This window comes from Podarcis erhardii, assembly GCF_964252035.2.
Source record: "Podarcis erhardii genome assembly, chromosome: 6".
NCBI classification, from domain to species: Eukaryota; Metazoa; Chordata; class Lepidosauria; order Squamata; family Lacertidae; genus Podarcis; species Podarcis erhardii.
The window spans coordinates 72,866,273-72,894,266 of NC_138510.1; the positions used below are offsets into that span (position 1 = coordinate 72,866,273).

The 27,994-nt window shown below is 43.9% G+C and overlaps 2 protein-coding genes across 3 annotated transcripts in view; one reads left to right on the forward strand and one right to left on the reverse strand.

The window, feature by feature from the left end:
• The window catches only part of KYAT3 (kynurenine aminotransferase 3), a 340,414-nt gene that overhangs the window by 47,276 nt on the left and 265,144 nt on the right, over nt 1-27,994 (reverse strand). The window lies entirely within an intron of this gene.
• LRRC8C (leucine rich repeat containing 8 VRAC subunit C) overlaps nt 13,619-27,994 on the forward strand; it is a 36,209-nt gene continuing 21,833 nt past the window's right edge. For both annotated transcript variants that reach the window (XM_081865859.1, XM_081865858.1), the window contains exon 1: nt 13,619-13,793. The gene's annotated coding sequence lies outside the window, so the exon portion shown is untranslated. The remainder of the gene's footprint in view (nt 13,794-27,994) is intronic.

Sequence of the window (27,994 nt, forward strand, 5' to 3'; positions counted from 1 at the left end):
AAAGACCAACAAACAAAGGGAGATATCCAATTGTTTTATCCTTCTTGCAAACTGGACTTCTATATTTGCAAACAGGACATACCATTTCTCCCACACTGCAGCTCCCCATCAGCCCTCATAATCTGCATTGGAGAGTTGGGGGATCCTCCACAGCAGATTGGATGTTGACTGCAGGAAGAGGGGAGGGAGAAGTGTAATCCAATGCAGCAGGAGACAACTCTGGATCTCACCCATAGCTTTTCACACATTCGCCATGATTGGGTGTTGGTGACAGTGGGAGGGTCATTGTGAAGACTATAGGATAGTTTTCACAAAGACCCTCCCTCTGTCACCACACCACTCATTTTATTATACTGGGGAAATGATTTCAAAGTTGTGTTTTGCAACAGGAGATGATACTTTTGTTTATAAGTAAGTAAGAAATTACTGTGTACACAAGTACAGTTTTCTAGTGCTTGTCTCTAATCCTGAGGCAGCAACAGAACCTTAATATATGATGTAGGAGGTCATTTTCAATATCTGGCTTTTTTTCTTTTTCTTTTGTCTTTTGGTATTTTCTTGCATCTCCCCAATTGGAGTTCTGATGCACTACTGGGAGGAGATTTCAAATATGTATGTCAAGTTACAAGCAAATAAGGAGAACACCGCTGTTTTTAAGTATTAACAGATAATGTAGAGGTTTTTTTTACAAAAAATAATAATCCAACTCTAACCTTAAAAATGTTTGGGCAACATCAATTCATCCCTTATTCATACACAAAGAATGGTATGTTACAGCAGTTTTCCAAAGCACATGACTAATTTAAGTCTTATTGATTGTATAGTTGTACATCTTTCATCTTCTTTAGTGACTTACATAAAGAAAGGTATACCGTATTTTTCGCTCTATAGGACGCACTTTTTCCCCTCCAAAAATGAAGGGGAAATGTGTGTGCGTCCTATGGAGCTAATGCTGACTTTCGCTGAAGCCTGGAGAGCGAGAGGGGCCAGTGTGCTCCGACCCCTCTCGCTCTCCATGCTTCAGGAAGCTATCCGCAAGCCTTCGGAGCGCGGCGGGAGTGCCCGCCAGGCTCCCAAGGCTTGTGGATAGCAGCCCGAAGCCCGGGGAGCGCAGCGCTGTGCACCCCGGGCTTTGGGCAGCTATCCACAAGCCTCCAGAGCCCGGTGGGAGTTCCCGCTGGGCTCAGAAGACTTGTGGATAGCAGCAATCTCCGGGAGCGAAGGCGAGGTTGCGTGCAACCTCACCCCCGCTCCCGGACCCATTTTGGGGGCTGGGATCGGGGGAAGCTCGGGCTTCCCCCACCCCAGCCCTGTTGCTAAAAAGGAAGCCAAGACAGCGAGCGGGATGGATCCCACTGGCTGTCTTGGCTTCTTTGCTCTTTGGGGCTGGAAGGGGGAAATATTTTTCCCCCTTTATCCCCCCCCCCAAAAAAAAAACCTAGGTGCGCCCTATGGTCCGGTGCACCCTATAGAGCGAAAAATATGGTAATATGAACACTCCCAGATAATCTGAGAGTAAGATAATTCTTTATGTAATTCTTTATGTAAGTCACTAAAGATGAAAGATGTACAACTATCGTAGGTTGGATTCAGCCTGTCATGTGCTTTGGAAAACTGCTGTAACATACCATTCTTTGTGTATGAATAAGGGTTAAATTAATCAGATTAATTGAAATCTCACTGATTTCAATATTCTAAGCATGACTGCAGTGGTGGAGCTTTCTGATATCATTCAACCTGATCTCACAAAAGCAGCATATGGAAAGCTACATTATGTGGCAGAATAAGGTACATTTTCTCTGAATGCATGCTAACAAGTTTACACCATAAACAGGGGAGGCAAAAAAATTTGATGATGATGTCTCAGCAGCATTGAAGTAGATACCATACCCAAATGGTATGGTATGTTGTGTCCTTCTCAGCTGCCCTCCAGGTGGAAGGGTGCCTAAATATGCCCTCCAAAAAAACTGACCCAGGGCACACCCTCAGGCCACACCCTTCATGCCTGGCTCCAACTGCATTTGGGTATGGCATCTACTTCAATGCTGCTGAGACATCATCTTCATCTTTTTTGCCTCCCCTGTTTATGTTGTGAACTTGTTAGCATGCATTCAGAGAAAATGTATCTTATTCTGCCACATAATGTAGCATTCCATATGCTGATTTTGTAGATCAGGCTGCATGATATCAGAAAAGTGCTTGTGTAACTATTTTATATTGACTATTTTTTTTTTTACTTTGCTCCTTTTTAAAAATAGCTTACTTTATCTTAATGCCACAAAACTAAGTTAATCTCTCCAGTAGTATCTTACCATGTTGACATCAGTCCATCACAATAATTACATTCCAAAGACCTTTTTTAATAGCTCTCAGGGAACAAAAAAAAATAAGCTTTGTGTTTTTTCATGGATCTGATACAGGTCTGATACAGGTCCAATTCTCCCGGGTTGTTTTCACCCCAAGGTGCAATTTATTAATAATTTGGGGTACTTTTCACATCTGCATGCCAAGAAACATGTTTCACGTTTGGTTTCTAATATTCAAATTAAGTTTTGTTACATAACGGAACACAAATATGCTTAATGCATAGGACTACATTGGGCAACAAAGTCTAGATGTTTCAGAATCTACCCAGATGGGGCTCTTTCCTGTCATGTAAAAGATACAAACCTGGAACAACATGGCAATGAGAGAGTGGCTGCTGTTGAGGAATTTGTACTAGGAAAAGATTGTGGACATAATTAGCTTTTTGGCCTTCATGTTACCTTGTTCACCCATCACAAAATCAGCTACAGTGTACTCATTTTTGCCTCTGTCATCTTTTACTTCTTTCCAGCTCTGTTCTGGTCCTACTCAGCTTCTGACTTGTGCTTGCCAACAGTCATCTCACAAATAGATGTCATTAATGTTGGTGTACAGTGACACCAGAATGGTTTAAATCACTGTGGCCAGAACTCTGTTCTGAAACTTTTAAAGTCTTGACATTGTTGTATATGTGTTGTGTATGTGTTATAACTGTGTTAAGAGTTATAAAACATTCACAAAAATATTAAAAATTTTAAAGTTTCAGAAATTGATGGACACCTTTGTTTATTTTTAAAAGGAAGTTGTTGTTTCCACTTTAAAGACCTGCTTTTTGAACAAAAAAAATCAAACAAAAAACCAACTGGGCATTGCTGAGAACACACTTGTAGAGATTACTGACACTCTGCATTTTAACTATATCATGTGTTGGTCCACCTTTTTAGTAGTGCATGGACTTAAGAATGGCCTTGATTTCTTGAACATTCCCTCCACTCGGATTATTTTATCATCCAACACAGGGGTAGCTGATGTAGTTCCCTCCAGCTGCTCGTGACTACCACTCCTATCATCACTGACAATTAAGCTGGCTGGGCTGGAAGGTACCATGTTGGCACCCCTTTTGGGGGCATTTTGAAATGCGTAGTAGTAACATCAAAAAAAGTCTTCTGTGCTGTATTTCTAAAAAACCAGTGAGACCAGAAAAGGGCTATTAAAGAAAGCATGGATAACATTGACTCGGAAAGGTGAAGATCTCTTTAAAAGGCTATGGCCGTACAGGTATGAGGGCGTGATCATTTGCCTAAATACGGACTAACTCAGAATTAAATAACACGAGCATAAGAATTTAAAAAGTATGTTTGATCAATGTCTTATTTTAATCTTTTTGCAAAACATTTTTCACAAAGAGCAAGAAATCTAAAGGCTGGTAATTCTGGCCTTATTGCATGCCACAGTGTGCCTTTTGTTTCCTTTCTGTATTCTGACCTCACACTTCAGATGGCAGAGCTGAACTGTGAGTATTTTTGAAAACTGCTTTGTTTCCCATCTTCATACTTAATATATTGCATTGAAGAGAATTTCAGCAAGCTAAATCACCTTCCTAATTATAGGACAAGCTATGTTAACCACAACCCATATTTGTATATAGCATTTATTTTATACACAATGGCTTTTCAGTTTGTTTCACTGTAATGCTGCTGGGGGGTAGAGAGGGAATGTTTAAATATGGTCTTGCATATACTGGCAATTTCTGTTGAAAAAAATATTTGAATAAAATTCTATTAAGTTGTCTACGCTCAATCCTGTATTTGTGTCATCTTAATTTTTTCTTCATTAAAAATGGGTCAGGATTTAGTGACGCCTGGCTAGCATTAAAAACTGAGCCCCACTTAACCCAAAGGTAGTCATTTTTCTTTTGTTCCCTTTAATTTAAATGGAAGGAAATTATGCATATGTATTAATTCACCTATAAGATGTAAGTGCTGACTTAGTAAGCTACTTATCTAGTATGAAAGAATTAAAATATTAGCAGCTTTTAATAGCTAAACACCAGTCTGATACAATTTAAAAATATATACTCACATTTTTAAAATATTAAATGCTTAGATTTTAATTTTTATTTACTTTCCCATGGGGAAAAATTCAAACATTCTATATAACTACTGCCAACTGCTTTTATAGCTGCTGTCCAAAAAATGGAAAAAATATTTGGTTACTTGGTATAGCAACTGTCCCCTCAGGCCTCGGGCTCTAATGTCTTGGAAGGCTTGTCTTAATGCAGAATGTGGAAGTATACCAGTGCAATAGAAAACTACATTTAAAAAAATATGAATTTTACCAGCTTTGCAGAAGCTTTTAAAAAGGCATGTATAAATAAATCCAGCTCTGTGCAAGGTCTTAAAATTTTCAGCATCAAAACGTAAGTTAGCAGTCTGGACCAACTTTATGTTAAGGTGAATTCTGCATGGTGGCTTTGACTACCATAAAGCATTTAACGATTGGGGCATAATAAGCTCTCTTGTGCCATATTATAATCTTCAGCAGCTACTGAGAGTGCACTCTTGAATAAACTCTTAACAAAGTTTTTCCACAATAATATTACATAATGTCCAGTGGCTGGCAGAGAATGACTTCCAAATTTGAGGGGAAACGGTTCCCCACTCACAGCCAAACAAATCAGTGATCAGCATATATATGCTATCATATGTTTTCTGAAAGAAGTGTAGAAATAGGGACCAAACTTCCACAACCTACTTGAGGAGGAGGGGAGTGTGTGCAGAGAACAAAATGGTCTCTGGTGCAGGCATGCGTTAAAATCTTCTCCCTCCGTGTTTGGCAGATTCTCTGTGCAGAAATGTCAACGGCCAGTCTCTGCTCAGCTTTGGTCTGGGTTGCTGTGGAGTGGCAGCTAGGTGGGAAAGCAAATTTTAACACATTCTATATTATCCATTTTTAGAAGCCACAACTGCTACTTTCCCCAAGCTTTTCAGTGGGCTAGAAATCTTGAGTTGTGATTTGATACCGGAGCTTTTGCATTTGACAAAATATAACTAGAGGTGATTACTTTAGCATAGTCTGATCTTCGTTGCTTTTGATAGGAAAGCCCAGGCAAGATGCCACCAGCATTGGCAGACCAATCTTTTCTTGAGGAAAGCTTATGTCATTTAATCAAAAACACCAAGATCTAAGAATCGGAGCCAGGATGCCTCAGAATGGCAGTTGATAAGAATCCCTTTGGAATCTGGTTGGCCACTGGGAAGAGGAGGCTGGATTAGACGGGCCTTCAGCCTCATCCAAAAAGAAACTTCTTAAATTCTTAATAATGGTGTAGATCTCTTATTCTGTATTTTAGCCTCTGCACTTTTACAACAGCCCCCTAATCTCTTTTTTCTCCTCCCCCTTCCCACAAACTGATAATCTTTCAAAGGTATGTGCAGTGTTCTAGATATTCTTATAATTTGTTTAAAAACTTGACAGATAACTTTTATTCTTAAGGCTCTGTTTGCACATAGTGCTAGAGAAAACCTTTTCTACAGCTCATAGTTTGTCTAGAGTGAGACTAACATTAAGCTTGGGTTAAGACGTAACACTAAGCTAAACCATGGCTTGGGCCTGGGTAGCATGAGAGCAGTAGGGTAGAGGCACCGTGGCCATGATCTTTGCTCCAGAAATCCAGTTTGTATAAACCATGGTTTGGCTTAGCATTACATGCAAACAGCACCATGTTTAAATCATTTGAAAGGTGTGCTTCTGTTTCTTCTTTTTTTCTGGATACCAAAGCTTCACTTGTTTCACTCAGCAGGGTTTTGTCAAAATCGCTCTGCTAAAAGTTTTCACTGTAAACCAGGGTCTTTGAAATGAAGAGAACTTTGAATCTGAACTGAAAATATGAATTTTACTGATGCTCAGTTCCTAATACTTGCTTCAAGCTATAGTTATTTATTCAAGGGCTTGAGAGAAAATTTCTGGTTCCATCTATTGCTCTCTGGTTCCATCTATTGACACATTAGCAGGATTTGGGAAAGTCATGCTGCTGTACTCAAAGACCTAAATGAACACAGTGGCGTAGCGTGGGGGGTGCAGGGGGGGCCGGCCGCACCAGCCACAACATCTGGGGGTTAGGGTTAGGGGGCGCAAATCCACGGGTTAGGGGGTGCAAATTACTTGCCTTGCCCCGGGTGCTAACAACCCACGCTACGCCACTGAATGAACATACTCTGTTTTGTAATACTTGACTTCTTCTTTTTTTGCATTGGGCATGTGTGTGAAGACAGCTTTCTCACTTCAAGGTCCCTTCTGCTAAAAAACACTACACGATTTTACAAGATATGACTAATTCTAGATGAATATGAAATCAGTCCAGTTGGACTGAGTTTCCACACTTCATCCAAGTCCAGCACCATTCCAGAGTATGATTATCTCTTTAAGGTTACATACAGTGGTTTTTTTCTGCGAGTACACAGTACTGGCACCTTTTTTTCTAGAAGAAAAGCACTGATTAAAAGTTTGACACTTACTATAGCAACTTCATGGTGAGTAGCAGCACCCTTTTTTCTAGAAGAATATACATATAATCACATTTTCACACACACACACACACATATATATATATATATACACACACGCACACATAGTAGCTTAGAATTTTTGCAAACTCTTACTAACTAGTACAGTGTAGTCATCTTAGCAATAATGTTAAGATCCCCTCCTTATCAACTTTCTTTTGCAAAATGCAGTCTTTTCCTGAAATTTACATCACATTTAATGTAGGTTGAAATACAAATTTTAATTTAATCCACCATATGGTCCTGGTTTTCATAGTTCACATCTGTGTTGATTGTCTAAGGGCCTAAAATGCAATTGGTTAGGCCAAACTGTGTAAACCGAACTATCCTTCCACCCTGGTGTCAGAAAGGAATCAGAAATGAAACGACTTGTTTGTCTATGGTCTACCTGAGATTCTGGAAATCTGGGGGGGGGGGGGAATTCCCATTTCACATTCCTGATAAAATTGACGCTGTCTAAACATAACACCGTATGTTTTCTTCCTTTTTTTCCCATCACACCAAAATACATCAACAGGAGAAGCACAAAGTCTACTTTCGATGTACCAACAGTGGGGTTTACATTTAAAGAAAGCCTGTAGTCAATTCTTTTGGACTACACCTATTTGGAATACAGGGGGCAACCAGGGGATTACATTACTGATTACAAGTGGTGCTGTGGTCTAAACCACTGAGCCTCTTGGGCTTGCCAATCAGAAGGTTGCCGGTTCAAACCCCTGCAACAGGGTACAGTTGTTCTGTCCCAGCTCCTGCCAACCTAGCAGTTCGAAAGCACACCAGTGCAAGTAGATAAATAGGTACCACTCCAGCGGGAAGGTAAATGGTGTTTCTGTGCGCTCAGGTTTCCGTCATGGTGTCCTGTTGCACCAGAAGCGGTTTAGTCATGCTGGCCACATGACCCGGACAGCTGTCTGAGGATAAATGCCGGCTCCCTCGACCTGAAAGCGATATGAGCGCCGCAACCCCATAGTCTCCTTTGACTGGACTTAACCGTCCAGGGATCCTTTACCTTTTACATTACATTACCTTTTACATTACTGAATGCACTATTACACCAAAAACTTTCCACATGGTAACTGCTGCCCTCCGGATGTTTTTGGATGTAGCTTCCATCAACTTCAGCCAACAGGGCCAAAAGTCAGGGATGATGGGATCGCTGGCACGCTAACTTTCCATCTGTAGCAAAACATATCCAAATGTACTTATATGTACCCTGCCAAGCATACTTCTGGGGCTTTAGAAATAAAACACACCATCTCAAGGCATACTCCTGTTTTTAAAAGCTTGCTTCAGTTTCTCGGATAACCATTCTACCAGATGTCTGATGAACTGCCATTCCCCTATATTCGCAAGCGAGCTAAAAAAAAACCTCTGCATAGTTTGTAAACATTGTTTTGTTTAATGTGAAATCTAACTGATTTCAAATGGCATGAGAACGGGCAGGAGGAATGGCACTTCCAAAATTTACTTTAAATGATAAAAGTTCATATTTGAAACACAGTCCATGTTCCAGAATTATTGATGCAGGCAAGTTTCTCTGAACATTGAGGGGAAACAAGGCTTTTAAAGTTTATATTCTCCAACCACCCTCAGAAAAGAATTTGCATCCTACGAGTATATCCCCACAGAATTTTGCAGTCAAGCATACACATACAAAATGTTGCAAACAGTCTCAGAACCAGTGTCTGAGCATGTCTGTCACTAATACTAGCAGTGCTGGCTGGAGCTGATAGGAGTTCGGAGTCCAACAACATCTCGAAGGCTCACCCATTCCCTATCCTTGGCTGAATCTACACATATATAAAAAAAAAAACACTGTGAAAGTGCATATATTTAAAAAAAAACTTTAAAAAAAACATATGGAATTTGCCATTAGCTCACCAGCTCCATTTGTATAATGTACTTAAAATATTATATTTGCAGCTGTATAGCTGAGTCCCTTGACATGCTCCCTGACTCTGACCTGGTTTGCTTCGGCTCACATTAAAAAAAGAGCATTGCTCCAATGGCATTTGTAAATACCCTTGCCCAACCGGAAAGAACTATTGTGTGTGGAAGATTGGGGAAAGAAGTTCCCATTCTCCTGAACTTTGGCTGAACTGGTCTTCTCATGTTCCTTCTTGTGTACCAGACGAGATCATTAAAGCTCCTCAGTTTATCCTGAGAATTTTGTGTGGTGTTGTTGCTTTAATTGAGCAGCTGAATAAATACAGTGTCTTTCATTCTTCAGTGCAGGGACTGCTAAGAAGATCAAAGCAGTCTCTTGAGGGCATGGAGTTGAGATGAAGGAATATCACGTCATAAGGCTACTTGGAATAGCCATGCTGTGAAATGCATGCCACAGAGAATAGGGGTATGCGTGCATGTGTGAGAAGAGAGGGAGTAAGGCAAATATAGAGGGATAATTGGAAAGTGGGGGGCAAAAGACTGGTACCCTGTGGGTATCTTTCCCCCCTCCTGCACTGCTAATGGCAGTGGGGGTGGGAGGAGTGGTTTTGATCAGAGAAATATGGGAAGGATTAATCCTCTCCTCAGCACAATGTCCACAATCAAATTACACCCTCCCCCAATATTTTTAAAAAACACACAAAATATGCATCATAGAATCACGGAATCATCCAGTCCAACCTCCTGCAATGCGGGAATCTCAGCTAAAGCATCCATGACAGATGACCATCCAACCTCTGCTTAAAAACCTCCAAGGAAGGACAGTCCACCACTTCTCATTGGAATCTGTTCCACTGCCAAACAGTTCTGTCAGAAAGTTTTTTCAAATGTTTAGTCGGAATCTCCTTTTTTGTAACTTGAAGCCATTGCCTCAAGTCCTACCCTCAAGAGAAGGAGAAAACAACCATGCTTGCTCTTCTACGTGACATCCCTTAAGAAGAAGAAGAGTTTGGATTTGATATCCCACTTTATCACTACCCTAAGGAGTCTCAAAGCAGTTAACATTCTCCTTTCCCTTCCTCCCCCACAACAAACACTCTGTGAGGTGAGTGGGGCTGAGAGACTTCAGAGAAGTGTGACTAGCCCAAGGTCACCCAGCAGCTGCATGTGGAGGAGCGGGGACGCGAACCCGGTTCCCCAGATTACGAGTCAACTGCTCTTAACCACTACACCACAGATGGCTATCATATATCCTCTCAGACTCCTCTTTTCCCGGCTAAACATACCCAGCTCCTTCAAGCGCTCCCTATAAGGCTTAGTATCCAGACCCCTTGATCATCTTGGTTGCCCTCCTCTGCACATGTTCCAGCTTGTCAACATCCTTCTTAAACTGTGGTGGTCAGAACTGGACAGAGTATTCCAGGTGTGGTCTGACCAAGGCAGAATAGAGTGGTACCATTACTTCCATTCATCTGGATACGATACTTCTGTTGATACAGCCTAGAATAGCTGCATCAAGCAAGCCTATCCCAGATCTTCCACATCACATCCAGTTTCTCCCCGAGTTTTCAGAATTTCAGAATTTGTCCGGGTTTTATGAATGCTCATATGCACAAAGGCTGCTTGACCTGTGCTTGTATTGCAGCCTTTGCATCATGAGCATGTTCTTCTCTATCAAGGCGAAACACCGAGTGTCCTGGAGGCATCTAAGGTCAGGCCACTGGCACCAGCTGGACTTTACTGTCAGCAGGTGATTGGCACTGAAGTGTGTTCATGTCAGACAATTTTGTCTACCTGGTTTCCACCATAACCAGCAACCTCCCCATTGACACTGAGCTGGACAAGCATATTGGCAAGGCTGCCATGGCTCACCTCTCCAAAATGGTATGGGATACCAAGATGAAGGTCTACCAGGCTTGCGTGATGAGCATGCTGCTTTATGGAAGTGAGTCATGGGCAACTTCCAACCACCAGGAGCAATGCCTCCATGCCTTCTACATGAACTGCATCAGGAAGATTCAGGGCATCACATGACAGGACAGTCTCAAACAAAGATGTGCTCTTCCAGGCCCACATTCCCAGGTTGTGTGCACTCCTGTCTCAGCAATGTCTACACTGGCTTGCTTACGTCCACAGAATGAAAGATGGCAGGATCCCCAAGGACGTGCTGTACAGGGAGCTAACTTCAGCAAATGACCAAAATAATCCATTGAATTATGGGTCCAAAAGACTGGATATGTTTTCTTTGTATTGATTTGCAACACAGGTAAATTATACGTAAAATAAAGAAGAACAAAATAATATTGTTCATTTGGCCATGATCTAGAAACACTGGAAAATGGTGGAAATACATGGAGCGTTGTAGCAAATATGCAATCCTAAGGCAATATTTACATGTGACTTTGAAATACGGGATTTGTTCTCTAAAAGGAGATTACTTATTTCAAAGCTTAAGATCTTTTTAAGATTATGGGGATTAACTTTTTTCAGTTTAATGCCGAATCTCCCCATTTATCAAAGCACGGACAAAATCTTTTGCTTGATGAATTGCAGAAGCAGTGATGAAAGGGCTATAAATGAAAGACTCGCACAGATTATATATATTTTCAGAACACGGCAAAGGCATGCACAGATTTCCCCTCTTGCCAGAACATTGACATTGGAACATTTCCCTCTCCCAAGATACTCTGGAGCTGACCTAAAGTTGCCCTTCTCTTACTGTGGAATTTCAAAGGGATATTCCAGTGTGAAACTGCTGAGTTAAAATGTATCAAGGGATTTTATTTGTCTCTGGGGCATGAATAAAGATATTACGGCTTCTTGTCACACTGCAGGTGTTAAGTTACTTAGCAGTATTAGGGTGACTGCTAAGGCTATTCCTCTGAAGAGTGACTTAACTGATTTGTAACAGAATGTAATTTCTGTAGTTCCATCACCATTTGGCCTGGCTGCTCATACTCCCCACCCACCCCAAATAGATATATACCCACCAATTAAGGATAGACACTTTATGTATCTGATGAAGTGGACTCCATGCTTTGGGCGGAAAGAAAAGGACAAGTAAAAAGAGAACAAATTGTGACGATCACATGTATGTTCACTACTTACCAGCATGGAAAACTGTTCTTGCCATCTGTTAGTTTATGGAGAAGGAAAGTGTGGCATGTTAGGTTGAATGAATAACATCACCATCTATAAACATTTATAGGGAGGAAGAAATCTCAGATAACCTTGGGGAAAATTGGATTTTATTTATTCAATTTTGAAATCAATCAAGACCTAGAGAACCATTATTGGTGGGCATTTGGACTATTCCATAAATTCATTTTATATAATATGGAGAAGTAGGCTCCAATCTGAAATATGTTTAAGTCAATGGCCTTTTTAAAATATGTCCCAGTTAAGCTTTTGGTTTGTGTATGAGTGGGTGGAGATTTTAAGAGAGGCATGATATGAAGTGCTGCTGAAACCACAAAAAAGTAAGTATCACAGGCAAGAAGAGTGCAAGAGCATTTCCATGCCACTGGGAGTCTGTCCTAGTCATGGGCGTAGCCAGGATTTATTTATTTGAGGGGGGCAAAAAATTGCTTAGCTTTTTTTAGATCGCCCCTTAAAGTTGTTGATCTTTTTTTGGGAAACCATGAGTAAAAAAATACCCACCAGAACCTCAGTTAATTGAGTACTTTCCATGCTCCTAGTCATACTTTTTCAGATTGTAGCATTTTGGTTTTTGATAAAAAAAACAAAACAAAAACCATGTCACATTAAACCATGGCTTAGCAGAAATGATCCAATCTAAACTTCAACTCCAGTCCTGTTCTTGACTCCTCAAAAGATTCCACCAACAGTGTCTCCAAAAAAATGAACACATCACTTCCGAAGGCAGGCGAACTAATGCCAGTGTACCGGAAGAAGCAAAGATCACCAGTGTCAAAGCATTGATTCTTCAACATAAACTTTGTTGGACTGGTCATGTTGTGCGGATGCCTGATTATCCTCTTCCAAAGCAACTATTCTATTCCGAACTAAAAATTGGAGAGTGTAATGCTGGTGGTCAACAAAAGAGGTTTAAAGACTCTCTCAAGGTAAATGTAAAAAAAAAAAAAAGTAATATAAACAGGACAATTGGGAAACGCTGGCCTGAGAGCTCTCCAGTTGGAGGACAGCCTATACCAAAAGTGTCATGGACTCTGAAGAAGCACAAACTCAGGACGAAAGGGAGAAACGTGCTAAGAGGAAGGCATGTTTGGCAAATCCACACCTTGATCAACTCCTGCCCAGAAACCAATGTCCCCACTGTGGAAGGACGTGCGGGTCCAGAATTGGCCTCCACAATCACTTAGGACTCACAGTTAAGACCGTGTCCATGGAACACAATCTTTGTTTTTTTTTTTGTTTAGTCGTGTCCGACTCTTCGTGACTCTTCATGGACCAGAGCACGCCAGGCACTTCCACTGCCTCCCGCAGTTTGGTCAAACTCATGCTGGTAGAACACTATCCAGATCTCACTTCCATACATCACTGCTGGGAAAACCATAGCTTTTACTATACGGACATTTGTTGGCAAGGTTGTCTCTACTTTTTAAGATGCTGTCTAGGTTTGTCATTGCTTTTCTCCCAAGAAGCAGGCGTCTTTTAATTTCGCGGCTTACTCAGGTACAAGTGATTGCCAAAGTAGAAGACATGGGGCTAAGCCAGGGGGTGTCTCGGCGTACCCTCGCTGCCTACCCCTCTCCCTCCTTGCGCGCCAGCCCGCTGGCTGGGGGGAGCCACGTGCGCGCGCCGGCGTCGGAGCAGGGCGCGGCCCGGAGGTGGCGGCCCGCGGCAGCAGCAGTGGGCGGAGAGAGCGGCTGTTGGAGGAGGAGGAGGAGACGGAGGAGGGACGCGCGGGGACAGCGGCCTCGGCACTCTCGGCGCGGATCCTGGTGGGGAGCATCGGCAGCGCCACCGCCGCCGCCGTGCTCGGCAATGGAGGAAGAGGACGCCACCGCCCCCCGCCCGTGATCCGTCCCCGCCACGATCTCTGTCCCCACCGAGGTGAGCGAGGATGGAGCCGCCACGGCGCGCCCCTTTCCCCTGGAGCGCCCTCTCTTTTTCCTTCAGCCTTTGGAAATGGAATTGGGGATTGGGGATGGAGGGTAGAGCCGCCTCCAGGCGGCGATGGGGAAATAGCGGGGAGACTCTCCAAGCAGTGGGGAGGGGTGTGTGGATCGGGGTCCGTCCAGGCGCGCGCTGGAATGCCTCGGGGTGGATTTGAGGTCTTTCCTTCCCCAGAGTAGGATCCTGCGGAGGAAACGTGGCTTCGGGGAGTTGCTGTGTGGCCATGCAGCGTGCATGACCCTGGCACCGAAATTTGTGGGTGCTCGGCCCCTTCATGGGGAATTTTGTGGGTGCTCGGGCACCCAGGGCCCCAGGCAGTTGGCACCTATGCGAGGGTGTTGGATCAGGGTTTCATACCTCGGGATGGATTTGGGGCGCCGTCCAATACTCGCCTCCTGCTCACACCCTAGTCTTTCCGTCCCCAGAGTAGGATCCTGCCCCCTTTGGGGCCAGAACCGGACTAGAAAGGAAGGCGGAGGGAAAAACGTGGCTCCGGAGAGTTGCCCCGTCTGGCAGCTCCGGACGCGCCAAGCCAGGAGCCTGGTGCTTATGCGCCTCTGCAGGAGACCAGGAGCGAGCCGTTAGTCGCCTTCCCCGCCGCGCTCTGTCCTCGCCGGCTTCCTGCGTGGAGCCACCGCCTGCATCTCTTTCTCTCTCTGGGGAAAGTTGTGGCTTCCTCCAAAACAAATCCCCGCCGCGTCTCAACTCGAGCCGGACTCCCTTTGTTTGTTCCCGCACGGCTTGAGGACGTGTGGAAAAGTTGACAACGGGAAGCGCCTCCCTCCCTTTCTCAGACGGGACCCTGCCGTCGTTTGGGGAGCCAGCCTCGCGTTGCCTCTGCCTAGGCAGCCTCTTAGAGGGCGAAGGCGGAGCGCGCGAAGGAAACCAGCGGCAGTTTCAGGGCTAGCTGGCTGGCTGAAGAATTTACATCGACAGTTTAGTGAGGGTGGAGGGGACTCAACAAGGCTGTGATATGCAGTCAGTTTTGCGTTACTGCCAATCAGGGATGGAGAAGTTGTGGTCCTCCAGAGATTGATGGACTCCAACTTCCATCCAGCGTTCGAAACTCCCATTGTTCTAGGCTGCTTTGCCACAGGGAATTTTGTTAATGCGAGCAGTTTCTGAGCTATGAGCACAGTACCACGCCTAAGATTTCAGATTAAAACTGCAGAGTGGAAGGAAAGGAGGACCTTTTTCTGCCTCCCCACTTGTAGCTACTCTCTGAAGACTGGAGAAGAGACCCTCTTAAGAATATTAGGGGGGTGGGAAGGGGAAGGATTTGACCCCATGAAAAATGAACACAAGATTTTAGCTGAAGTTCATTCATTTTCAGCTTTGTATTCTTGCTATAAAAAAGCGCGCCCAGACATACCGTGGTTGCGCCCATAACCTCGGTTTACGGTGCCATTTAGCTCCTAGCTTTCATATCTCAGTTTCTAACACTGGTTCCATCAACCCCAGCCAACGTGAGCAGTGGCCATGGATGGTGGAAGTTGCAGTCTGGGAACGTATGAAGATCTACTGCTCTAGAGGCAATTTAGTGGCTGAGAAACTCTTCCAGGTGACCAGAGCTTTTTTTCTTTTGCAAAAGTGGTGGTTCTTCTCTGTCTGGCTATTCATGTGCCATAGCCAGCTGTTGTAAGTTATATGTGGTGGGGGGCTTCCCTCGTTTTGTAGGCCAGTAATTGTTCCAGACGTATTTGCAAGGGTCACAACCTGGCAGCTAAATTCTGTTTAAACACCCCACACTCTGTGGTCCTAAACTCGAATACTTGGGAGTAAGGCCTATTGGACTTATTTGATCATACTTCTGAGTAGGCGTGCATAAGAGTGTACTGGCAGATTTCCTCTGCAGTCCTGAAACTCTTGATTTTAGCCATCTTGATTACATACTGCAATATCTGAAAGACGTCCTCATCTTTCAAGAGACTGCTTTGTTTATGTGGTTGCCCAATTAGTGAGAAGAGGCAACCATAATGAATAGTGGAACATGATTGAGTGGGTCAAAAGCCTTGATGCACATAGCTCTACTTTTTACCCACATTTAAAAATTGGTCTCTCTTAACAAAAAAATAAAGTTTTACTGTGCTGCCTAATGGATGTTATTTTTCTTTCTTTCTGTTTTTGCATTCTTGGTAATATGAGAAACTTTGGCCTGCCAATTTTGCTGTATCACATCTCATTCCATTAAGAAGGAAATGGAGGATACTTTAGAATATCCCAAATAAGTGCTAAAGGTTTATCTTTGTCTGAAGCCAAGCTTCTTCCCTGTAATAAAAAGGCATAAGATAGGGGTGTGGAACTGCCTTTGTCCATTCTTGAGATATTTACCTATGGACCTAATTGGCTGCTCCCTCTCTGTATGGAAGCAGTCAGCTAGAGCTGTTGTGCTTGTGCCTTGATTGTGGGCTTACCATAGGCATCTGCTTGGGAATTTGATGATGGACTTTGGTCCAATGCAGCAGGCATCATCTTATTTTAGAGGGTGGTAGACTCTCCTCTGGAGATCTAGTAGGGCTGCTGATGCTCCCACTCTAGATTTCCTGCACTGAGTATGAACAGAACATCAGCCAGAGCGCAATTCAAGAAAAGAAGTAAAAAACAAGCAGGTCTTCAAGGCTTTCCTAAACCCCTGAATGGATGCTAAAGCTTTCTAGAAACTAGCCTAGGTGGCCTACAAGACCTTCTCATAGTGGAATGACAAAAGACATAAAAGGATGGAGTGGACTGCCTAGTGCAGGAGTGGCAATCTGCAGCCCCAGGGACTCAATGCAGCCCCCAAGCCTTCCTTATCTGGCCTTGGAACACTCCCTCAGCCACACTCTGACTTGCCTTACACCCCAGGTGTTTTTGCTCTTCTGGAATGTGTCCTTCAACTCTGATAATGCCCCTGGCTTGTCTGGATAGGGAAGAGAGAGGCGTTTATTGTACAGTGGTACCTCGGGTTAAGAACTTAATTCATTCCGGAGGTCCATTCTTAACCTGAAACTGTTCTTAACCTGAGGTACCACTTTAGCTAATGGGGCCTCCCGCTGCCACCATGCGATTTCTGTTCTCATCCTGAAGCAAAGTTCTTAACTCGAGGTACTATTTCTGGGTTAGCAGAGTCTGTAAACTGAAGCGTCTGTGACCCGAGGTACAACTGTACAAAAGTAAAGTTCGCATAAATTGTTCTGCCCACTTTCCCCCCGGCTCCTGTCCACCGCTGGAATATAGCCCTTGGGAGGTTGCGGATAATTGAATATAGCACTCAGGCTGGAAAAGGTTCTCCATCCCTAACCTAGAAGATGTAACCTGCCCATAGTGGGCTTTAGTGGTTTCATGGCCCACTTCCTGAGAGTAATGCTGACTTGTAAGCAGGGTCTTGCAGTAGTTAGCTGTGTGCAGTTGACCCTGCCAGTGCAATTTGAAAGGTGCTTCTTGTGAAAGAAGGGTACCCTCTTGGTCGTTCCACTGCCCTCTGAATTATGGGGAGTGGTGACCCAGGAGAGGGCATTCTCTGTGGCAGCTGTCACAGCTAACCCACAGGTCCTTTTGTTTTATAAAGAGTAAATTTCTAGCATGTGTGGAACCCAAGATACAAGGCAAAATGCGCAGGCACAATTCTTGTCATTTGTTTAGTGAGAAACTTGCCTGCTCCCACTTTTCAGTTCTGTATGTATGTTTTACTCATTTGATGTATTTATCCGTCCTCCCTTTCCCGAAAATTTCCTGCAGATGTCCATGGTGGCAGCCTCTGAATTGTGGAACTGCCTTCCCATAGTCTAGCATCTCTGTTGCACGGCTTCCATCGTATGTGAAGATGCACCTTTGACAATTAAGGGGTTGTTGTTTTTTGCGGGGTTTGTGTGTAATGGAACCTGCCTTGTTTGGACTTTGCTTTAGAGCTGCCTCATTTGATTCTTGCACATTATATTGCTGTAACGTGCCCCGCGACCTCATGGGGAAATCCTTTAAATGATCAACAAAGGAATACAAGTGGTTGGAGCTCAGTGAAAGTGATGGCGGGCATTCAATTTCTCTAATCACTACAAAGCAGAAGGTGGACTGGGGTTATATACCGGCTGTCTCTAAACAATGTCCAAAATACCTACCGTAGTTCTGGAGGATGGTGCTGTATTTTGTCCAGGAACAGCCTGTTAGTTTACGTAGAACTGGGAAAAATGACTACAGTTTCCTATTGAAGTCAGACTTAAAGACCCTTTTGCTTAGCACCTGTGGTTTATTTTTTATTTTATTTTTATTTTTTGAGTCATTTCCTTTTCCCTCTGTTTTTAAGCTGCTGATGCATGCTTCTAATTCTGCACAGTACTTCCTGCATGTCTGTCCATTTACTCCCCCCCCCATTTTTTTCCCCACAAAAATTTAAACACAGAGACAAATAGACAAACAAACATAAATCATAACCTTATTAAAACTAATCTAATTAACATTGTTAAGTGACTTCCTCGCATCCCCCTGGTTAGATTTCAGTGCATCTCATTATAACGGTTTTCCAAGTCAATATTCTTATAACATTAACTTAATCACTTAACATCTTTCTTTCTTTCCAATTCAGCATTAAACATATTAATTCATCACATTACATATTTAAATCCTAAGCCTATCTGGTATTTGCAAGCTTTTTCTAATTAATTCAACTTAACATATTTAACTAAATAATAATTAAATTCCGTCCATTCTTCCTGGTACTCCTTGCATGTCTGTCCATTTACAGCTGTCCTGTAGCTGTCTCTTGGGCAGTGCTAGATGCCAATGTGTTGTTTTCCCAATCCAAGTGGAACACAAAAAGCTGCCTGCTGTGTAATTGAACCATTGGTCCATCAAATTCAGTATTACCTACACTGGGGGTGGAGTACCATATTTTGGCTGAGGGCTGCATTCTCACAGGGGTAATAATAATGTGTTGGAGGCCACATGCTGGCAGTGGGCAGGCCCAGAGACATAAATGCTCTGGATTAACTAATCTGGAATAAAGACCAGCATGCATCTTTCTTTTTATTTATTTTTATATAATTTTTATTAGTTTTTTTAACATATCATTTTCAACAGTAATTAAACATACTTTTACATCTTATTCAAATTTTTGACTTCCATCAATCCTGTCTGAAAATTTTCCAATCTGATCTCTCAGTATGCATTTCTTATCTTCCCTATTACATGTCAAACTCATAACCAATATCTCTATCTTTTCCTACTTTGTAACACTTCATATATTTCTCCTTACAAAACTTCTTGTAGACCTACTAGCGTAATTTGTAGATTACAGTTGCTCTTCAAATAATTCATATACTTCTTCCAATCTTCTGTAAATCTCTGGTCTCGCAGGTTTCGAATCCTTCGGGTCATTTTGTCCAGTTCTGCATAGTCCATTAATTTCGTCTGCCATTCTTCTTTCGTTGGAATTTCTTCTTGTTTCTGGGCTAACAATACTCTTGCCGCAGTTGTTGCATATAAAAACAATTTAACATCTTGCCTATTAATGTCCTGACCTATAATACCAAGTAAAAATGCTTCTGGTTTTTTTTAAAAAAATGTATATCTCAACATGTGTCTTTCACTCACATGCATGAATGTTGAAGTGATTGATACTGTGGGAGAGGCAACTTGGAGACGCAAAAAAGATAAAGAATAAACAGGAGGGGAAGAAGTCTGATGGGACTATCAAAAAAACCAGCAGAGAGGAACTGAAAGAGATTTAAGAGCCTCAGACGTGAGGTCTCCAGGCTGATAGCAGATGGACTAATGGACAATGGTTCGGGGATCGAAACCGGGGAAGGGAGGGTGGGGTTTGGGAATCCAAAGGGTGTACAAATATATTCTGATTCTTTCTATTTTTTCTTTTTTTCTTTGTTATTAGTATAAAAATGGGGAATTCGTGGAAGGGAAATTGGGTCGATCTTAGAAAAAGTCTTTAAGTATAACGATCAATGTATATAAGTTAAAAGTTGATATATAAATTGAATTAAATATAATAATAAATTAAGGTTAAAAATTTAGGGACAAGAACTTGTTGAACAAATATTTGGACATGGAATACAAGAAGGGGAGGCGAGGGGAAGTCGCGGAAAAAAGTTATTGAAAATAAGGACTGTAAATGTTGAATGTCTTTTAATTTTGCTTTTTCTTTCTTTTTTATTATTTTATCTTTTCTGGAAAATTGTTTTGTTGTTTTTTGCTTCTATGTATTATTTGAAACTCTAATAAATATCATTTAAAAAAGAAGAAGAAGAAGGGGGCCGTTTCAGGGGCCACATAAAATGATTTTAGGGGCCGTTCATATATGATCTCCTGGGCCAGGGTTATCTATGGCTGGTGATGACTTTTTGCATTTTCAGTCGGGGATCTTTTGCAGTCCCATGACTCCTACCAGGGATGTCAGGAACTGAACATGCATCCCAAGCATGCGTTTTACTGCAGAGCTTCAGCACTTCCCTGAAGGTGCCTGTACTACACAATGTACAGATTTCATGTCTCTGCTGCCCTCAGTGTCCTCACGCCTGTCAAAAGAAAAGAAATACACCTTTTGTGCTCACCCACACAGGCACACAAAAATAATAACCAACCTGTTTCGGCATCATACTCCTTTTCATTCTTGAAACAGCCAGAAAACTGACGTGTGGGTGTCACTCTGGGGTAATATCTGCCTTTTGCAGGCTTTCTCTGACTGTAGAATGCCCTCACCCTGGGAACATGCCAGACACGGATGCTTTTGGTAAAGATCTGTCTCCCTGGGCTCCATGGCTGTTATTTTTTTATTACATTATGTTTTTGTTTTTATCTGCTCTTACTGCTATGACTTGTTGTTCTTTTAATTCTTGTGGGATCAAATGTTGCAGGGCGGGTGGGCTAAAAATAATCAACCAAATACAGAAACAACCCTTTCGAGTCATCCCATGCATGCTGATTTGTGGGAAAGTTAGGCTGGATTTGGTTGGCTCTGACGAATGTCATATGAGTAGGATCGTGCATAGTATTACGTCCCGGAAGGAAAAGGGAGTGGCGAGGAAAACCTCTGTAAATTTTCTCAGTGTGTTCATTCACAGCATCGCAATTTTACAAAAGCACCGTTGTAGGAGTCTGTGGCATGTTGCTGTCCCTCAGACTGATTAGCATTTTTTTTTCAGACAGTGCAGGCTTACTTAAAGGATCTCTTTAAGTAATTTGCATAGTGTTCGCAAGTGTTCAAGTGTTTGTCCTTCATGTAGATTATCTAAACTATAATCCTTACAACAACCCTTTCCAATAAATCAGTACAGTCGTACCTCGGATCCCGAACACCTTTTGGCTCCCGAATGCCGCAAACCCAGAAGTGAGTGTTCTGGTTTGCGAACGTTCTTTGGAACCCGAATGTCCGATGTGGCTTCCTATTGGCTGCAGGAGCTTCCTGCAGCCAATCGGAAACTGCGCCTTGGTTTCTGAATGTTTTGGAAGTCGAACGGACTTCCGGAACGGATTCCGTTTGACTTCCAAGGTACCACTGTATTATCATACTGCAGGTGAGGGATTGAGACTGAGACACTAAGGACACTTAGTGAGTTCATGGCAGACATAAGAGTCATAGAATCATAGAGGGGAAAGGGACCATGAGGATTATCTAGTCCAGCATTCCATTGTTTGTGGAATCATGAACATTACATCCAAACTAACCCCTTCCACCAGGCTGCAGAGACACCTGCAGCTGAAGCCAGGCCAGTTGGTCAGTCCACAGGACATGGAAGTGCTTTGGACAATCTGAACTAGTCCCCAGCAGTTATTTAGTACTTCAGAGTATTTATTCCACTTGAATGGCAAGCATGAGGTGTTTTGCTGAGCAGACAGGGAATCACGTTGGCTTTCCGCAGATCAGTACAAGCTGTCTGCTTCCATGAAAAACGATATACCAAAATGCTTCTTTCTGCAGCTTATCTTTAGCTTTTGTGTCACGGCTTCTCATAACGCAATATTATGGAAGAGCATTATGTCGCTGTTTTTTGTGACTTCCAGGGAGCTGCTGTGCATAGTTTATTGGCTTAAAATCTCGCCGAAGTCACGTTTTAAGCTGCATGGCAGGATCACTGCCAGAATCCACACTGGGGGGGGGGGGACAGAAGGCGAGAGGATACTTTGTTGCTGACAGTACTTAGGTTCCACCAAAAGGGCACATTCGTTCCAGGATGGGGGAACAGGGGTTGATCCATTTGCTTTCTGGGAATAATCCTTAAATTATTATTCCACACTTACAGCGCTGATCCTAAAAAATAGTTACTTGGAAGTACAATGGACGCTCAGGTTGCGGACATGATCCATGCAGGAAGCACATTCGCAACCCGAAGCAGCGCATTTGCGCATGCGCGGGTTGCGATTCAGTGCTTCTGCGCATGCGCAAAGTGTGACCTAGCACTTCTGCGCATGAGCGATCGCTGAAACCTGGAAGTAACCCATTCCGGTACTTCCGGGTTTCGGCGCGTCCGTAACCTGAAAAAACGCAACCTGAAGCATCTGTAACTCGAGGTTTGACTGTAATACCCAGAGGATTGTAGCTGCAATCTTTACCTGGGAATAAGCCTTATTGAACATGGTGGGACTGGCTTCTGAGTAAACCATGCACAGGCTGCAGCTCGAGTAAGCCTTTTTGAGCATGACATGTATAGGATTTTGCTGCTACTAAGAATAGCAGCAAACGCGGGTGGCGCTGTGGGTAAAACCTCAGCGCCTAGGACTTGCCGATCGCATGGTCGGCGGTTCGAATCCCTGTGGCGGGGTGCGCTCCCGTTGCTCGGTCCCAGCGCCTGCCAATCTAGCAGTTCGAAAGCACCCTTGGGTGCAAGTAGATAAATAGGGACCACTTACTAGCAGGAAGGTAAACGGCGTTTCTGTGTGCAGCTCTGGCTCGCCAGATGCAGCTTGTCACGCTGGCCACGTGACCCGGAAGTGTCTGCGGACAGCGCTGGCTCCTGGCCTATAGAGTGAGATGAGCGCACAACCCTAAAGTCTGGCAAGACTGGCCCGCACGGGCAGGGGTACCTTTACATTTACCTTTAAGAATATTTAGCTGGAAGTAGCCCTAACTTGAAATCAGCTGTGTATGCTTCTCTGAAGAGCATGAGACTTTTAATTTCAGGTTTGTGGGTTTGAGCCCCACACTGGGCAGAAGATTCTTGTGTTGCAGAGGCTTGGAATACAGTCATACCTTGGACCTCAAACACCTTGGCTCCTGAAGAAATCAGCTCCTAAATGATCAAAACCTGGAAGTGAGTGTTCCGGTTTTCGAACGATTTTCAGAAGCCAAACGTCCGGTGCGGCTTCTGATTGGCTGTAGGACATTCCTGCAGCCAATTGGAAGCCACACCTTGGTTATTGAATGGTTTCAGGCGTCAAATGCAACTCCGGGATGCATTCTGTTCGAGAACCAAGGTAGATTACTCTTCCAGCTCTTCCAGCTCTATGATTCTATGATATATTGTGCATGGACAGAGCTACTGTATTGTGTTAATTTCTCAGCTCCCATTTCCAGTACTTGTTGCTCAGTCAAGGCATTTTAAGGAGCATAAAGAATAAATCTTGTCTTCCTGGAGAAACAGATCTGTTTAATTAAATTGTTTTTCCGGTAGTGTTTTCATCCTCCTCCTTGCAGGAACAATCCTGATTGCGGGGTTTTTTATATTAGTTTGAATCAAATCCAAAGAGATGCCTGGAATGAGCACATGCTTGAGTTGACCAGAGGTCACAAAAGGCATTTAAACTCACCCAAGGCACTCTGCTCATATGGGGTGAGAAGGATGAAAACTTCAGCTGCCTATGTGACGTTTTGAGGAAGTTCAGCAGGGCCTGAGGATTTAACTGAATCAGATACGTCCCATCCCCAAGTAGGAGTCCTTATCTTCAAGGGACATGGGCAGGAGAGGCAGGGCATCCAGGGCCAGCCACAGAAGCGTTTACAGAGGAAGCACTGAGCATATGGCACTGTTGTCCTCAGACGTGGAGGACTCCACTGCAAAAGACCCAGGAAGGGCTGAGGTTCCCTTGCTCTGTCACAGTAGGAGATTATTCAAGAAGGTCAGGCCCTTTAAGAAGCTCAGCATCTTGAAGCACACCTGCTGATGCTGTCGCGACTACTATATAAAGCAGCATTTCCCAAACTTGGGACTACAGCTTCCATCATCCCTAGCTAGCAGGGATGATGGGAATTATAGTCTGGAAACAGCCGGAGACCCAGTATTGGGAAACACTGATATAAAGGCTCAGTCCTAGCTTGTTTCTTAGCTAGAGCAGCTTCAGAACTTTATGTTGCCCATGGAAAACCCTGAACCCTACTGTGCCACACCCCACCCAATCCATCCATCCTACACACTGACCCACCTGAACCTTATCACACTTTGCCTTGCTGTGCCACAAAGCGACACAAGATATTTCCTGCTGCTTTACATAGTACAGGAGTCAGCAAACTTTTTCAGCAGGGGACCAGTCCACTGTCCCTCAGACCTTGTAGGGGGGCAGACTATATTTTGGGGGGGGAATGATGCAAGAGCACCACGAGCCCCGGTGGCTGCTTACCTGTGTCTTGCAAGTGGCAGGGGCTGGCGGCGGTGGTGGGATGATGAGTGGTATGCAAAAGGGCTCTGGAGAGGCGATGCTTTAAATGGTGACTGCTTGCTTGAGTGCTGCTGCTGGCACCAACAAAGCCCAGCTCCCTTCCTCCTCTAGGCAGGGCGGGGAAAAGCCAGGAGGAGGGAGGGAGGGAGGAGGCGCCGCCACCGTGTGAGGGAGAGGGAAAGAACGCGCACGCTGGCGATCCATGCAGCGATTCCTGGACCGTCCGTGAGCCGGATCCAGAAGGCAATTGGGCCTGATCCAGCCCTCGGGCCTTAGTTTGCCGACCCATGACATAGTATGTTAAACATCAATCTTTTTCCATTTACATCGTACCTTGGATCTCAAACACCTTGGCTCCTGAACGACTCAGCTCCCGAACAATCGAAACCTGGAAGTGAGTGTTCTGGTTTTTGAATGATTTTTGGAAGCCAAGCATCTGACACAGCTTCCACAGCTTCTGATTGGCTGTAGGACATTCCTGCATCCAATCAGAAGCTGCACCTTGATTTTCGAACAGTTTCAGGAGTCGAACGGACTCCCGAAACACATTCTGTTCAAGAACCAAGGTACGTCTGTATTTCTTCTCAAACAAAACATCTATTTCCATTTCCCTTCTCTTTCTATTCCCTCTTCTTCATTTCTCCTTTTTTAAAATGTCTAAAACAAAAGAAAGAAAGGAGGCAGTCTCTAACTCCATTGTAAACAACACATAAATACAAGTGCAAAACAAACGATGGTGGTTATTTAAGTCATCTTTCTGAGATAGCATGCACCGAGTTCCATGCACCGAGTGGTACCTTGGGTTAAGAACTTAATTCGTTCCGGAGGTTTGTTCTTAACCTGAAACACCACTTTAGCTAATGGGGCCTCCTGCTGCCGCTGCGTCGCTGCTGCGCGAATTCTCATCTTGAAGCAAAGTTCTTAACCCGAGGTACTATTTCTGGGTTAGTGGAGTCTGTAACCTGAAGCGTATGTAACCCGAGGTACCACTGTAGTAAGATTAAAGCATTCCAAGCGGGAACAGATGTGAGGGTTTACTAGTGCCACATTCTAAACACTAATGTCAGTGCGTTTGCTTGCTGTGAGATTTTGTTATATCTGAGGCTGCAATTCAGAGAATTGTGCGACCAGCTCTGTGCATCCCGTGGGATTTTCACTCGTTGGGTCTTTGGTTCTCAAACAACAACCTGCTGCAGAAGGGTACTCTGCACAGAAATGTAATGTGGCCTTATAGCTGAGGTAGGCTAGACAGACAAGTGTTAGAAGCTGAGGTATGAAAGCTAGGAGCTAAATGGCACCTTAAACCGAGGTTATGGACGCAACAACAGAATGTCTGGGCACACTTTTTTATAACAAGAATACAAAGCTGAAAATGAATGAACTGCGGCTAAAATATTGTGTTCATTTTCCACATGGTCTCTTCTCCAGTCTTTGGAGAGTAGCTGGAACTGGGGAGGCAGAAAAAGGTCCTTCTAGGGATGCGGGTGGCGCTGTGGTTTAAACCACTGTGCCACTTGGAGTTGCCAATCGGAAGGTCGGCGGTTCGAGGCCCCACGACAGGGTGAGCTCCCGTTGTTCAGTCCCAGCTCCTGCCAACCTAATCATCATCATCATCATCATCATCATTTTTATACCCTGCCCTGCCCTCCCCAGCCAAGGCCAGGCTCAGGGTGGCTAACAAGCAATAATAAAACAAGTTGAATGAATACAACTTAAAAACAAGATTAAAATACAACATTAAAATATTGAAACATTAAAATATTAAAATGCAGCCTCATCACAGGAGGTGAAAGGAAAAAGGAAAAAGAAAGAGGGGGAGGGAATCAAATTGGTTCCAAGCCAAAGGCCAGGTGGAACAACTCTGTCTTACAGGCCCTGCGGAAAGAAATCAGATCCTGCAGGGCCCTGGTCTCATGAGACAGAACCTAGCAGTTCAAAAGCACACAGTGCAAGTAGATAAATAGGTACCACTCCAATGGGAAGGTAAATGGCGTTTCCATGTGCTGCTCTGGCTTCGCCAGAGGCAACTTAGTCATGCTGGCCACATGACCCAGAAAAACTGCCTGCGGAAGCAGACAAACGCCGGCTCCCTTGGCCTGTAAAGCAAGATGAGTGCCGAAAGTCCAGAGTCGTTTGCGACTGGACTTAACCGTCAGGGGTCCCTTTACCTTTACCTTTTCCTTCCACTCTGCAGTTTTAATTGAGTGCAGTACTGCGCCCAGAGCTCAGAAACTGCTCGCCCTAATGAAAATTCCTTGCTGCAAAATGCGCCTAGAACAATGGGAGTTTTGAACACTGAGACAGACCCAATGCATGATCCAACTATGCGGTGGACAGAAGGAAAAGCCAGGAAGAGGAAGAATATAAGACTTCTGGGGAACTTGTGGATCCTCTGGAGGCTGTGTTGAATTCCCAACTCCAGCCAGCATCACCAGAGGACAGAAATCATGGGAGCTGAGGTCCATGCACATCTGGAGGGTCTACAGATTCCTGCCTTAGGAAGCGGAGGAGCACTACAGAATAATTGAGCATGGGATCTGGGGAACCTTGTACGATTAGCAGTAGTGAATTTCCTGATAAAGTGAAACTGAAAACTTAGCAGAACCAAATGATAGAGGTCATGATAAGTGATACTTTCCTATACCCTATAGATTTATTTTGCCATCTGTCTTAACTCTGTCTGGAAAGCAGTGCCTGAGACGCATTTGGGGGCCAGAAGTATCGCTCTGCTTATCCAGATGTGCTGAGGCTGCTTTTGCTAGGAAACGCTGCAAGTTGTTAAAAGCCTCCTTGTTTGACATTCAAAAGTAAGGTAGAATAAATCCTTTATATAAAGAAGCCACAAATCATGAGGAAGCAGCCACTCCTCAGACTTTCTTTGGCTCCGCCATGGTGTGATCTCCAACGGACGTTTCTGACGAGGCTCAGAAGGAACCCTTTTATAGATATGCTACTTTCTGTTTGCTCAAAATGTGGAACTGCACCAGCCCTTGGTAAAGTCTGTATGAAGCAAGACACATGAGCAGCTTGCTTGATTTCCTGTTTAGAGAAAGTCAGCAATTACAGTACACTCAGCTGTCAGTTAATGCAAACTTGCAAGCTGTGGTGGGTAGCCTGGTGGACGTAAACTAGGGAAATCTCGGCGTATTGAGCAACCTTGAGCCATTCCTTGGCTAACCTGCTTTGCAGGATTGTTGTCAGGGTAAAAGGGTGGGGGAAAGCTGCACCCTGATCTCCTTGGAGGAAGTTTGGGGTAGAAAGTAGATTAGTTTTGCAAAAGCTTTGAAATAGGTTGCCACTTGTTTGATCCACCTTCCAAAAAATTATGATATTTCCCCATTGCCTCCAACTTGTGAAAGGGAACTCTGGTTGATGGCATGGATAGGAGGGGAAATGGTTGGCATCCGTCTGTCTCGGGAGACAATGGCAGAGTGCACCTTTGCGGGTGAAATCAAACCGTTGGAAGGTTACAGCGCCTGCTGTGGCTGTAGAGACCGATACAGGAGAGACATGTTTTGTTGCAGCTGGGGCAGATGAAGGCATTCGGTTGTGCAGCTGTAGGT